Consider the following 13,605-nt stretch of genomic DNA (forward strand, 5'->3'; position numbering starts at 1 on the left):
AAGGAAAGGGTGTGGGGTAAGGGAGGATTGGAGGCAAGGGTGAGGAGGTGGTGGGATGGGCGGTATTGGAGATGAAGGGTGAGTTTTTTTTCAGGGCCAGAAGGGTTAGAGGAGCGAATGAGTAAAAAAAAGACAACGCATTGGATAAGGAAAAGGTTGGGATGCGTAAAGGGGCGAAGGATGATGGATGTTTGGAGAGAGAGAGAGAGGGTGTACACGAAAGGGGAGGGGGTGGTTTGGATGTTGGCAGGGGGTGGAGAAGTTAGAGTGAGTGCGAGTTTAAAAAGGGAGTGCATTGGATTGTGGGAGGAGGGATGAAAGGAATAAATAATCGTGGATGTGTAATGAATGGGAGGGGAGGTGGTGAAGAAATCGAGAGGAGGATCAGGATCGCAAAGGTGAATCGTTGATGCCAACAGATAGGACACCAAACGCCGGTTGAACAGCGGCGTTAAGTGGAGGCAATACTTCCATCACCGTTGATGATAAGCACTTGAAGTCCGTTGTAACAGGCAAATTAATTTTCAAAATCTCTCTCGTAAGGATGGCTATGTTTGACAGGAGTGTCATGACCTCAACGGATAAGCAAGGCTTGGATGTGTCCCTGGAGAGAATCTGCCATTCGGCATCAATAACCGACATAAATTTTTAGCCATGCTCGTGGTGTACCTTGGAGGTGAAATTGCTTTGTCTTTCCTTGCTGTTTCGTAGGTACTAGCTGAGAAAAAAGCAGAAATATTCAATTCCCTGCGTATTAAATAGAGGGTCGGATGGTAAATTAAATGTACAAGGAAGAACACATGTGGTAATTCGCAGAGTTAAAAAATGTATTTAAAGTTTAGATTACAAGTTCATATTTTGGACAATTGTACCTGTTCATTCAGATATGAAAAAATCAAAATCTACCTAGCTACCATCTACACATAAAATGCAAATATATTCAATTTTTCAGAATATAGAAAACATATCTTTTTCAGACTTTACTTCCATCATAAATATGAATATTTTGCAAAGAAAATGTTGCCGTAAGGCTTCCTAAGAAGTAAGGAACACTCATTTAGGAAATAAAAGAGGACATTTTATATTATTTCATCTATGCATTCCGAAGGTTTCAGTGTGAAACAGTAAATATTAACAAGGAATATGTCACCATAAAAGATAGGTAAAAAGGGAATTATGCGTCCCTTTGTTGTGGCTGATTTGGGTAAGTGCACGCTGGGGAGTGCGCGTGAAACTGTTATCTCTTCTGCGTCTTAATCTACAGAATGCCCTGCGAGCCGCCTCAAGGGTTTTTGGCCGGCGATGAATATACACCAGCATGCAGCATCAAATATGCAACGTCATCGTAATCATCGAAAAAAAGGCCTCAACACATGCCAGCAGGCTCGGTGAGCATGAGCTCTCAGCGATCATTTATTGCCCCATGCAAAATGACATAAACCATGCCAATAATACTAGATTTTGTGGATAAATACCCGTGCAGTTGCATAAACAACTTAGATGCCGAAAAAGATAACAAGGGCCAAGAAAATCTAGCCATAAAAGGGAAAAAATAGACGCAATTGAATACCAAATTAAATATTTGCTACAGCTCTTGCCTCTCTTTCCAAACTGCTGGCGAAAGTAGATGCTTCTTTAAAAAATGTTTTAATGGAGGCATATTTACGCTTAAAGATGGAAGTACAAATTCCAAAACTGTCATGTAAGGTTAAACGACTCGTGCAAAGTTGCATTGGTGAAAATGAGGGCAAAAATGGAACAATTGTTGTGACATGGTTGCCATCTCTGATTCAAGGAGATTATTCTGATGAAATGCGCTACTAACGCTGATAAAATTTTCTTTGTCCGCTCTGAACATGTTGTTACCGCTGAGTTCAACGATTATTTGTCCAAATATTACAGAAGTTTGACTTCAAGAGTATTGACTCTTTAAAAATATCAGTATGAGATTCAATTACTTTCCTTAGCTTTATGTAGAGGTGCATTTGCTGTCGGTAAAATATTACAAACTTTCAAGTCCATGAATATGTAAATTTATGGTATGAATTGTAGCACAGAAATGGGCAGTCATCAATAGCGCTGCAGGCAAATATCTTTCCCATCAAATCCTCTATCGAAAAGGATCAAATTCAAAAAGGAAAAGATGGAAGATAGTTTTTCTGGGCCTGCGCCTACCTGTGTTATACGGCCACCGTTAGCCTGAAGGACTCGCCTCCCACTGCTTGGGACGTATAATTAAGAAATAGAATGATCAATTTACCCGTTGCTTTACACCGTAGGTGCGAGGATTTTCCTCGAAGGTGTGTTTTTTAAATTTTTAGTTTCTACCTGATCAAATGTTTGGACTGCTCCTTAATAGGCACCTTTCAGTTGTGAGTGTACTCACTGAAATTGGTTTTAACACGAAAGAAAACACACCTAAGGGATATTCTATCCGAACAATAATTTGTGGCCTTCGGGAAATGTGAATCGTAATCTGTGCGTGTTCAGGGGTGGATCTGTTTTGAAATGCTTGACATTGAAGAAAGTCTTCGGAATATTTTGCTGGGATTGAGTATTCGGTAAAATTATGGTTCACACTCCCTGAACCATTAGTAGCTCTATTGGCTGATGAAGTGGCTTTTAAATGCCAGTTTCAATGACAATGCTAACTACTAGTTACCGAACGATATTTCATAAAAAACTATCTCAATGTTGTAAATATTAAGGAAGTATCTCGCTCAGTTCCTCAAGAATCGTGATAGCTTGAAAGAGTGCATGCTTTTTAGTGTGCGAAATATTTTAAAATGATGAATTTGAAATTTAATTCTGTAACACTTGATTTATTCTGCCTATCGTGTAACTCTGATGCGGACAATAAAGAATTTGTAAACGGTTTTATTTTATACTCATTCAGCTGTCTAGATGTCGATTACACCATAGACGTGGCTCGCAGGGTATTATGTAGATGTAGATGATTCTCAGGTTTACGCTGAGTGATTCATGATTCTCATTTTTCGGGTTACACCATGTCCAGATTTGCAGTTTCGACGGCAAATCCGGAAATGATGGGTATCAAACATCAGGCAGAAATGATGGGAGAATGATTAGAAACAAAATCTTTTGAGCAGATCGCTTTATCGAATTGTGTATGAAGAAGTGTGTCGAACTGAGAAATCAACTACTTTTGACCACACAACACGTATGCCTGAGGCAGGAGGACGGTTTCCAGGGGCTTGCGATCGAGAAAACTTCTTGGAATGGCCAAGTAATGACATGACACGCAGGAAAGATAAGTGACTAGAGGCCTATTCGTCGTTAACTTATTTTATTTATTTTTAATTTCCTGAAAGATGCAAGCTGCTTTACATTTGTAAAAGATTTGTAAAAGTCGACCATTGTCTTTTGATTAAGCATTTATTTCAATGTGTGATCTGACTGCATGTCAATTAGTTCAAGCAGAAGCTCTTCAGATGCTTTATTTGCTCTGTTTTCCTATCAGCAGTGATAGGTAAACAGAGCAAATTGAATTTAGACTCAATATTCTTTAAGTCTTGAAACCTTCTTGTGACCTCGTTCTCTCAACTCTGCGAATGATTCCTTATCTTAGCAGAAATACTTTCAGGCCCTCTTTGTTTCCCTAATAAAGAGAAATGACAAAAATTTCCCGCACCTGCTTGCCTTGCAAATAGACCTAGTTTTGCTTTGAATGATTTTACGTGTTTCCGCATTTCATGTGCAAACAATCGTTTCCCCTGCAATGTTAAATTCAGTTCATTCAATTCAAGAGACTATTGTAATATTCGTGCTTTCAGCCATGGAAGAAGGCACCTACAAATAAAAATAACATGGAAATATCTGGAATCGAGAAGTTATCTCAGGAAAAGACATCGATGCGGCTTAGATACCATTCGACTCAATTTTAATACCGGATGTTCATCAGGTTGCTCATTTAGTTCAACAAAAGAATCATAGGTGGCGATCAGTCCACGCTTATTTTTGATCTAATATCTGTGGAAACACACGCTACGAAACTTATTTTTACGTGAAGAATTAATTTACATTTAAAGTCATTTTTAATTAAACAGGCCTAATTATAAATAGACTTTAAGTCTTACGGAGGTAGAACTGAAAGGCCATCTTTGTGAGCACCACTCAACTCCTACTGCTTTAAATTATTTCTGACAGAAATTAATTCGAGAAAGACACGTGATGATGAGATAATAAAATGACTGGATAAAGATCCCTTTTCATTAATTTTTGATGGGTGAAATAGATACATTTCACCACATATAGTACTAGCAATAGATGAATTACACTGTTTCCTATACACCTGTCGAGCCTCTTAGTTCCATGTCACGTTCGTTGAATTCCGCTGAAAAGGCGGCTAAAGAATGAATTCAATAAAAAAATTAAATACTTATTTAAATTAAAAATTATTTGAATAAAATAAACTTGCTATATGATGTGGTTGAAAATTGATGATCCGTATTTCATTTTTCCATAGAATGGTAATAGGAAAACAATATAAATTTCCGTCTACGAAATAATAGACAGTAAACATTACTCCACATTTCTTGTATTACTCATCATTTACGAATAATGTGCTTTATGGAACTTCACTGCGTAATTCATATGCACAAAACTTTTCTAGTAGTTAAGCTCTAATTTTGCGATTCATGGCAGCCTGGTACAAGGTACTGTCTTAGGTAGCGGATTGAATATTGCATGCGCATCGGAAGTTGTATACCACTCAGGACCTAACGGCCATTTTTCGTTTTACCTTTGGTTAGAGGCAAAAATATGCAACAAGCAATTGTAAAAGGACAAAATATACGTGGTTTTTTACCATTTATAAGTTGTGGGATGCATTCAGCGCAGAGGTCAAATCACTTTGGAACAGATAGAATAATGCATACTTGGTGTGAGGAAACAATTGCTTGGTACTGTGCTAGCACATACGGCCATAACATTGTACGCAGTACATGTAGGAAAAAAATCCACCCATTACCAAATAACTTTGAAGTAGTTGGCAAGGAGACAAGATAATACTTTTGAAAAAGAAATCCCATAAGCCTATGAAATGAAATTAAATGAGCAAAGAACATATTTATTTTGTCTTACGACGGATAAATACATTTCACCATCAGACACTCTTTAGTAGGACCAAAAAGCTGAATTAGATCTCTAAGCTTTAGTGAACTCCCATTCCTGATCAGAGATCGAATATCAGGAATAGCTCCAAACTTGCAGGCAGTAAATTTACCCTGGCGAATTCCACAGGGGCGACTTAAAGGGTAATTACTATGTTGATATAAAATTCAATATTCAAACCCTTTTTATCCTATAAATTTCCCTGTGAACAAGATTTCACTATCCAAAGCTCAACATTATACGTAAGATCGAGATTGATATCCAAAAGGAAAATCAAATTGATACTCCCTTCACTTGTAAGCTATTACCCGGGATCTTTCGTGGGGTAAACACATACGTGAAGTATGCGGGAAAGCTAACCGTAAACTTGGATTTGTAAAAAGAATTCTCGGTAAATGCCCAAAAAAGGTGAAAGGAATAAGCTACCTGACTCTAGTGAGGTCTCAATTAGAATATGCTGCTAGGGTATGGGACCCTTACGAAGTAGGACTAATGGCTGAAATCAATCGAGTACAGCGCAGGGCGGCCAGATTTGTGATGGGTTCTTACGACAAAAAGTGCAGCGTTTCCAGGGTGTTACACGAGTTAGGATGGGAATCTTTACAGGAGCGTAGATCGAATCGTATAGGCTTAACTTACTTAGGAAATTCGAAGAAGATATTTTCTCAGACAACGTGAATCAAATCCTTCGTTTACCATCGTACTATAGTAGACGCGATCATGAGAATAAAATAAAAGAAATAGACTGCAAAACAGAAAGATTTAAAATCCCATTCTTCCCTCGTACTATTAAGGATAGCAACTTTGTCTCAATTGATAGGATTAATGGCATCGCTCGCTAGGATCACTCATTGCATGGTTTTTCATAGTTCTAACCTTGCATGTATGACTAACCATTAGCAATTTTTTTTATGAATAAGCATGTTTATTTTTCTAGTGTGCGTAATATTTCTATGACCGTGCGGTGTGCATGTGTCAGTCCTCTTGCATGCTGCATGTTGGTGATTTGTCACCCTCTGCCAAACACCCTAGAGGTGGCTCGCAGGGTATTATGTAGATGTAGATTTGTCAGCCATCACTTCGAATATGGCGTGGGTTCGTCTTCCACTCATAAGGAAAGTAACTACCTCCTTGACCACAGTTGAATGGCATAATTAAATAACTGCAGTTCCCGCAAATTATGTCCTTAGCAGTTTTTGCAATAGAATTAAAAGCCTCTTTAAAATTCTTGGCTAGGGATTTATTTGATAAGCATTTTACCATCCGCCTAACTTTTCATTATTATGATTTCTATTTTGTTGTTATTAGACACTGATATTAATATTTTGTTATAATGAACACTTTTCTGTTCATAAACTTGCATTGATGCTTAAATATATCTGTTTGATTGTGTTACTATGTGTAACGGATTGCAACCTCACCGAAAGGGTTCTCTTCTAGGATGCCTCATTCAAGTATATTCTAGTTAATGCTTATATCGTATTTTTACCTTAAACGCTTGTAATTAGTATGTTATATCTAAGTGCGATTATTAATTTTTTTGTTGAAAATATGGTATTGTTTTTTTTTCATGCTCTTGGCGATCTGCTCTGGTTGCATTTGTCTGTAATTATATTTATTTACTTTTTACTTCTCTTTATCTACCAAGATGGAAATGTAGAAAGCTGTACTTTTATTTTCTCATGGTCCCCATTGCCTACGAAAATAAACGACTTTATTATTATTATTATATCATGCTATGAATTATGTAAATCAATGAAATTAAGTCATATCTTTTTTTATTATTATTAGTAAGTACTCATGTAGTTTTCATAAATAAAGTCACAGTTTTTATTTAACAATTACTTCTTTCTTTTCACACAAAATTTAGTATTCTGGATTCTTTATAATTTAATTTTTTACTACTTACTTGACTGTCGTATAAAATTGCTTAGGGAGCCAAATAATTACGCGGTGTCCTTAGATTCGTGTTCTTCTTACATAAATCAAAATACGTCTAGAATTATAAAGCCCCGAATCGCCTGTTCCGAGGCAGGTTGGGACTGAGGGTGATTATGTACGAGTGGATCCGCGAACGAGGGAACTTCTCGGAAGGGACGAGGAGTGACGTGAGACGTGGGAGGGGGGGAGTGAGGGGGGCGGGGGAGAGAGACAGGTAGCGAGAAGTGTGGAGCGAGTCGAAGTTGATGATCAGGGGGAGGGGGAGGGGGGTAGGTCTGCAGGCGTTTCTGTGGAAAAGGGGGAGGGGGAGGGAAGAGGGTTGTGGGCGGACGGGGTTGTGGGTGAGGCGAAAGGGGATGGGGACTTCTCAGCTGGTCTGAAGACGAGGAAAGAGCGAGGCAATGGTTTCGTAGTACTACGGCCTCACCGCGTTGGCTTGTTCCATTCCTCGGATACAGGGGATCCGTCAAGATTCTAGAATTGAAGGAGTGAGGAGCCAAGGGGTACAGCGTATATAAAAAAAATAGGGTTAGGTACAGAAATAAGATAAAGAAAACAAGCCAGATAGATATGGTTCCAAATAATTATTTTCATAAATTGTGAAAAAATTACGACTTCAATAAATAATTCTCGGGTTTGTAGCCGAGTTCGAGACTTTTGGCTGACGTTTCAATGGAACACTCTCCCTTAGTCCTGAGAGCAGTAACGAATGGCAGGTCTTCATTCCTGCGTATGAATAAGCGTTCAATCCACGGGGAAATTGTTGTTTCCTTCTTTCGATTATTTTTTTCGAATTTAAGGCTTTAATTACCTTCTCATTATATTCCCAGAGTCGCGATTTAAGTTGCCCTTCTCCACCCTGACCGCAATGGCTTTTTTAAGGAGACGATCCCAAGACATGTGTGCCTTAGAGACGACTTGAGCCTCGTCAAAGGAAATGGTGTGGTCTTCCGATGGGATATGTAATGCCAAGGTAGATTTCTCCGGGTGGAACTGCTGGAAGAATTGCATTCATTAGAGCTATGAGGACGATAGAAGAGTGTTCCATTGAAACGCCAGACAAAACTTTTCTCACTCGGCTATAAACCCGAGAGTTATTAATATAATTTGCCGAGAAAACACGAAATCTTAGTTTACTACTTTCATAAATGATAGCGGTGAAAATTTTGAAATAATATCAATTGGATCAATCAATAAATACATATGGGTATATTCTTTGTTATAATACGTAATATTTTTATGACCATGTGGTGTAGGAGTGAGGATCCTCTTTCACACTGGTGATTGGTCACCGCCTGCCAAACACCTATGAGGTGGCTTGCAGAGTATTATGCAGATGTAGATAAATGTCTTCAAGTGAACTTTTCTCGCTGCACGAAATCCATCCATCGGATGCTTTATCGATTAGAGACCCTATATTATATTATTAACCATTACCATCGACCCTGAATCTTTATTCATACATCGGGAATAGAATGACAAACTTTACATTATTGACAGTATCACCTTCCTCTCCGGGTTTTTGTATCCTCCATTTCGCATAAATTGCCTCCTCACCGTCATGGTCTGTTTCCCAATCACCCAGTTCATTTCATCAACCCTACATCGCCGAAATATTCCACCGCATTGAGCCGATGACAGATGAATATGCCATAGTGTTGTGAAACGCGTTGTTTAAGTTTCATTTAAATTCTGCAGAAGTTTCAAAGCATAATTATTCAAACATGAACGTCGAAGTCCGTTAGCGAACGTTGAATTGTTGCAAGGTGACCATTATGCGCCATCTTTTCTCTAAACGGTGCATCAACACTTCATGTCAACTTTTGCACGCCTCTTGATCACTTCATCGTCGATGGTTTTCAGTGAATTTTCAAAGTAATTTTTACTCGCAACCACGGTCGTTGGACAGGCTATGGCCGACGTCTATCGATAATCAACCAATTTGGTCAGTCCCTCTGTAGTCGGTGAGGATGGGCCAAAATTTTATGCCACCGTTTTTTAAGCCAATGACCGCTTAATTTTTAGTCATCAAAATAAAAATTGGCGAAAACCGATCATCGGACTAGATTTTTTTCGAGGAACCGAGTTGCTTCGGTAGTCTTGGGCGAGTAGAACGAAGGAAAAACCAAGCGATGGGTTCGGGCGTAGGTTTGGTAGCCGCAGTGCGAGGTGGGCGTAGAGGAGGTGAATAGTGGGAGAGGAGGGAAGGGAGGGATGGTGAAAAAAGCAGCGCTGGGATGGGGAAGGGCGGAAAATATAGGGTTGCAATGCACGTAGCGGGGGCAGCGGACGTGACTGTGAAATGCGTACGCGACGCCTCCGCTCTTCTTCTGTTTTTATTATTATTTCGGGGGCCGGCCGCCGCAAGCCCTCTTTTCTTCCCTTAATTCGATTTCAATGGAAACGAGCGGTGGTGTGACCACGCTGCATGTTCTGCCGAGTTAGGTGGAGGCTTAACGGTATCAAAAGCATCGCTTTCGCTCAATTCACTGCCGTCAAACACGGAACGTGATTTTTTTGTTATTCAACGAGGCAGTGACTACGCACAAAAAATTCACAGATTATTCTCCTTAACTTAACTGGAAGGAATTTCCATGCATGGCGTGTAGATAACCAGAAAAATCATTTAGGGCTAGCATTGCTGGTTTAAAGTGAAATAACAAATGTTCTTCTGCGTGATTATACCGAGGAAAATTTTAATAAAAGTTCTGAATATTATATTTATGACTGACGGACGCTATCAACTAAGATTTCTTTCCAATTTTGAGACCTTTTTTAAATGTTTTAATTTAAAAAATAAAAATAGAGATCAGGGAGTTAAGAAAAAGGGATAGGAATCTAATTAAACTAGGGCCATGTAGATTCCGTTAAAACTGTATTAAAAATACGCTTTAAAAACCCCTATGTTAGGATCGAGAGAAATTAGACACGTTAAGAAAGTGATTAACATTAAACTGTATTTTAAGCTCTTTTTGGAAATATCATTCAAAATAGCTTCAAGTGGAGTATATTACGCTTACCTTGAAACTTTCAAGATGTTAGTATGAGTTGCATACCTTCGTCTCTATGAATCTTTGACTTACTTGTTATCTCTTTTCCCACCTTCATACGTAGGTCGTTCAATAAGTCTTTAGAAATAGGTAGAAAAACAAATTATATCGGGTAAAGTTTTATATATTTTCATAAACTCTTTGTTCAAATTTTTTCAGCATTTTTCCAAGCATTTCAAGCCATATAATTTCGGGATCATCTCAAAATAGGCATTATTTTGAAAGATGACCTCCTCTTACGCGTAAACCTTTATCCGCCAAGTCACTTGGGGTAATTAGTAAAAGTTACTTGGGGTCAAATATGGTGAATACAGTATATTTTCTAATAATTGGAACTGTAATTCCAGTAATTTTGGCCATTACTACTTCACAGGAGTACAACCTTGCATTGCCTTGTTGAAGGAGGAACTTCATATGTTTCAAATGCGGACGCTTTTCTTGATTTCTACCGGTACAATAACGATAACGATGAATAATACTCTCCTGTCATCGTTTTCCCCTTTTCCATTAATTAATTTATATTATTTCGGATGCATCTCAAAATAACGTTGCCGTGACTTGACCGGACCATTTCACTATATTAACCTACTTTGGAGCCCTTTAACCTTCAAAATTCCATTATTTTGACTGTTATTTTGTCCCTGTAGAGTAGCGATGAGTCCAAATTTCATCAAAAGTTATGCAGCGACGCGGAAAATCCTCATTATTGCGATTGAAAAGCGCCGAAACAGCCTCAGAGATGACAACACCATTGCGTTCATTCCACACTGTGAGTAAACGCGGCACCCATCTTGCGGAGATTTTATTCACACCCCAGTTTTCGCGAAAAAATAAAGTAACTGTGATCTGCCATATGCCCGTAGCCTTAAACATATCGCGTACTGTGATTGGTCCATCATTTAAAATCATGTCGTGGATTTTGTCAATGACTTCGTGGGTAGTAACACACTTCCACAAAGCATTCGGAACGATGGTCATTTATTATATATATGGCCCAAGTTTAAATTCATTTACCCTATTGCAAATAGTTTTAAACACAAAAGCAGATGTAGCTAGAGCTTCATTAAACTCAGCTTTGATTTATTTCGGCGCTAATCTTTTAAAAACATGATCTTGATCACCGCACGAAACTCACTTTTATCCATTTTATTTTTGTTCACAATAACAGAAATGAGTCTATTGGATGGATACAGCTGGATCTCTAACCGCTAACTGGTCACAACTGCTGATTTATACGTAAAATTAATTTTTGATCCTAAGAGAGCAATCTCTCGGAGATTCTAAAGTCTTACTGAACGACCCTCGTGTAAACCCTCCTTCTTATATAAAAAACTCCCCGAAAACCCTTTCCCTCGGACAGACAGACGCAGCTCCCTCAGCTCCTCATCTCGAATCGGAACGGACTCTTGATTCGGATGGGTGGAAAACTTGTAAAAGGGACCATCTCGGGTTTCCATCCATCCACCGAAAACCGAGCGAGGATCTTGTGGTGTCAGGAGAGGGAGATTACGTGCGGAGGGGGAGGAGAGGGGAGGCTTGATGATGAGGGATATCTCCATGAGGATGAGGGAGGCGATCTTGGTCGAGGGGGATGGGCAATGGGTCCATGTCACGCCATATAACTCAACAGGAGTTGTCTTCCGCGGAGGGCAAAGGGCAATGCAGTGGATGCATTGGAGATAGAGAAGAAAAGGCAGTGGTTACGCGGAAGACCCTCGACTCCCAACTTATCTTGATCACTTTCTTCCCTTGATTTGTGGCATTAGGCTTTATAATTACTCATATCAACGTACGCATGTACATCTATTTGAGTTGCCCTGATGAAGCCAAAAAATTGAGTTAGACTCGACGATAAAATGATAAATAATCGGTGGTGGTGGGGGTAAAGTCCTCCGCTGCCATAAAGAAGGTCGCGGGTTCGAGTCCTGGCTGGGAAGGTTGCCTCTGTCAAGGGCATGGGTTTTAGTGATTGTCTTAAGTTGTTGCTCGTTAGACTAACTCGTTTTAATGACCTTTATGTATTTATATATTTATTTCCCACTTTCTCGTAAAAAACACATTGCGGCCTTTACAACGGGGTTTCAACATTAACAAAGCACAGCTCAAACATCCATGCCCTGGTTAGGGATTACCAACTCAGGCGGGACTCAAACCCACGACCTACGGATCGGCAGGGTGAGGTCTTTACCCCACCTCAACCGAGGCCGGCGACCTTAGTGCTGCTTAAGCTAAAAAAACCCACTGTTTTCGGGATGGTGAGGAGAAATAAAATGGAAATTAGTAAATATAAATCACCAGCTCACAAATAATTAATGGAGTGACGATAATGTTCGTTTTCGAAAATATCACAGTAGCAATAAATATCAGACAATTACCATCTCACCAGCTCACAAATAATTAATGGAGTGACGATAATGTTCGTTTTCGAAAATATCACAGTAGCAATAAATATCAGACAATTTTCTGAGTAAAACTCGGACTTAATTCTTACAAGTAAAGACCAAGGTGCCTTTAATATCGATGATGTATAAAATATATTTATAAAATGGAATCGCTAGAGTTGTTTTACAGTAAAAAAGATCTTATGCTTATCGTGCTGGTAGTGAAGGTTTTACGGGTGTTTCACCGGGTAATCTCCTCCATTGCTGCGCACGTTTCGGGGTACGAATCGTACTCCATCATCAGGGCTGAATATCGTTGATGGGAAAGTGAGGATATTATATATGATCTTAGGTTTTCCCGGCGTATTAGTTGCGGAAAAGTTTCTCGGGTTTTCCTACTGAAATGAAAATTTTCATTAAATCGAAACTTGAAGCACGTACGTGGTGGAAGGGTGGATTATGAATATTAAAAATGTCATTGCTTATAAAACCACAACATTCTCCATTTTGAATTCCGTATTTCATATATTTAAGGAGAAGTATTCCGAACAGCTTCGGTGGAGTGCTTCGTACTCGGAGACCCCTGCAAAGAAGTTGAAGTGACCCCTGGAGAAGTTTTGGTCCCATTGGGGCATATTAGAGGAAGGATTCGGTGTGGTAAGCAAGATTTCTATCAAAAAAGTGAAAAAAAAAAGAAAACTCATTCCGAGAGCGTGGTCGTTTTTGATGTTCCAAAGGGTTGGGGTCGGGTCTGAAGCCAGAGTCGGGTGTCAACTCAGGAAAACCGGGAGACACTGATCGCCTCGAGTGGCTGACCAAAGCGAAGAATATCACTGGCGTCCCTTTTTTCGTCTCCCTGTAATATCTCCGAACGACGCACGTGTTGCCGCAAGAACCGCGGCCGGCGCTGACCACACCTGGGCAGTTTCACGACTGTCTTAACCGATATAAACGTAACCCCAAACAACCGTACCCTTCGAATATCGAAATTTTCACGATAAAAACGTGTAGCCTTTTGCGGAGCACTTCCACAAAAACATTCTGAATGATGAAAAATATAGAAATCATCTACAATACTACTTATTCCAAGTGCTGATAAA

The sequence above is a fragment of the Ischnura elegans genome, chromosome 4 (genome assembly GCF_921293095.1).
Source record: "Ischnura elegans chromosome 4, ioIscEleg1.1, whole genome shotgun sequence".
Classification (NCBI taxonomy): Eukaryota; Metazoa; Arthropoda; class Insecta; order Odonata; family Coenagrionidae; genus Ischnura; species Ischnura elegans.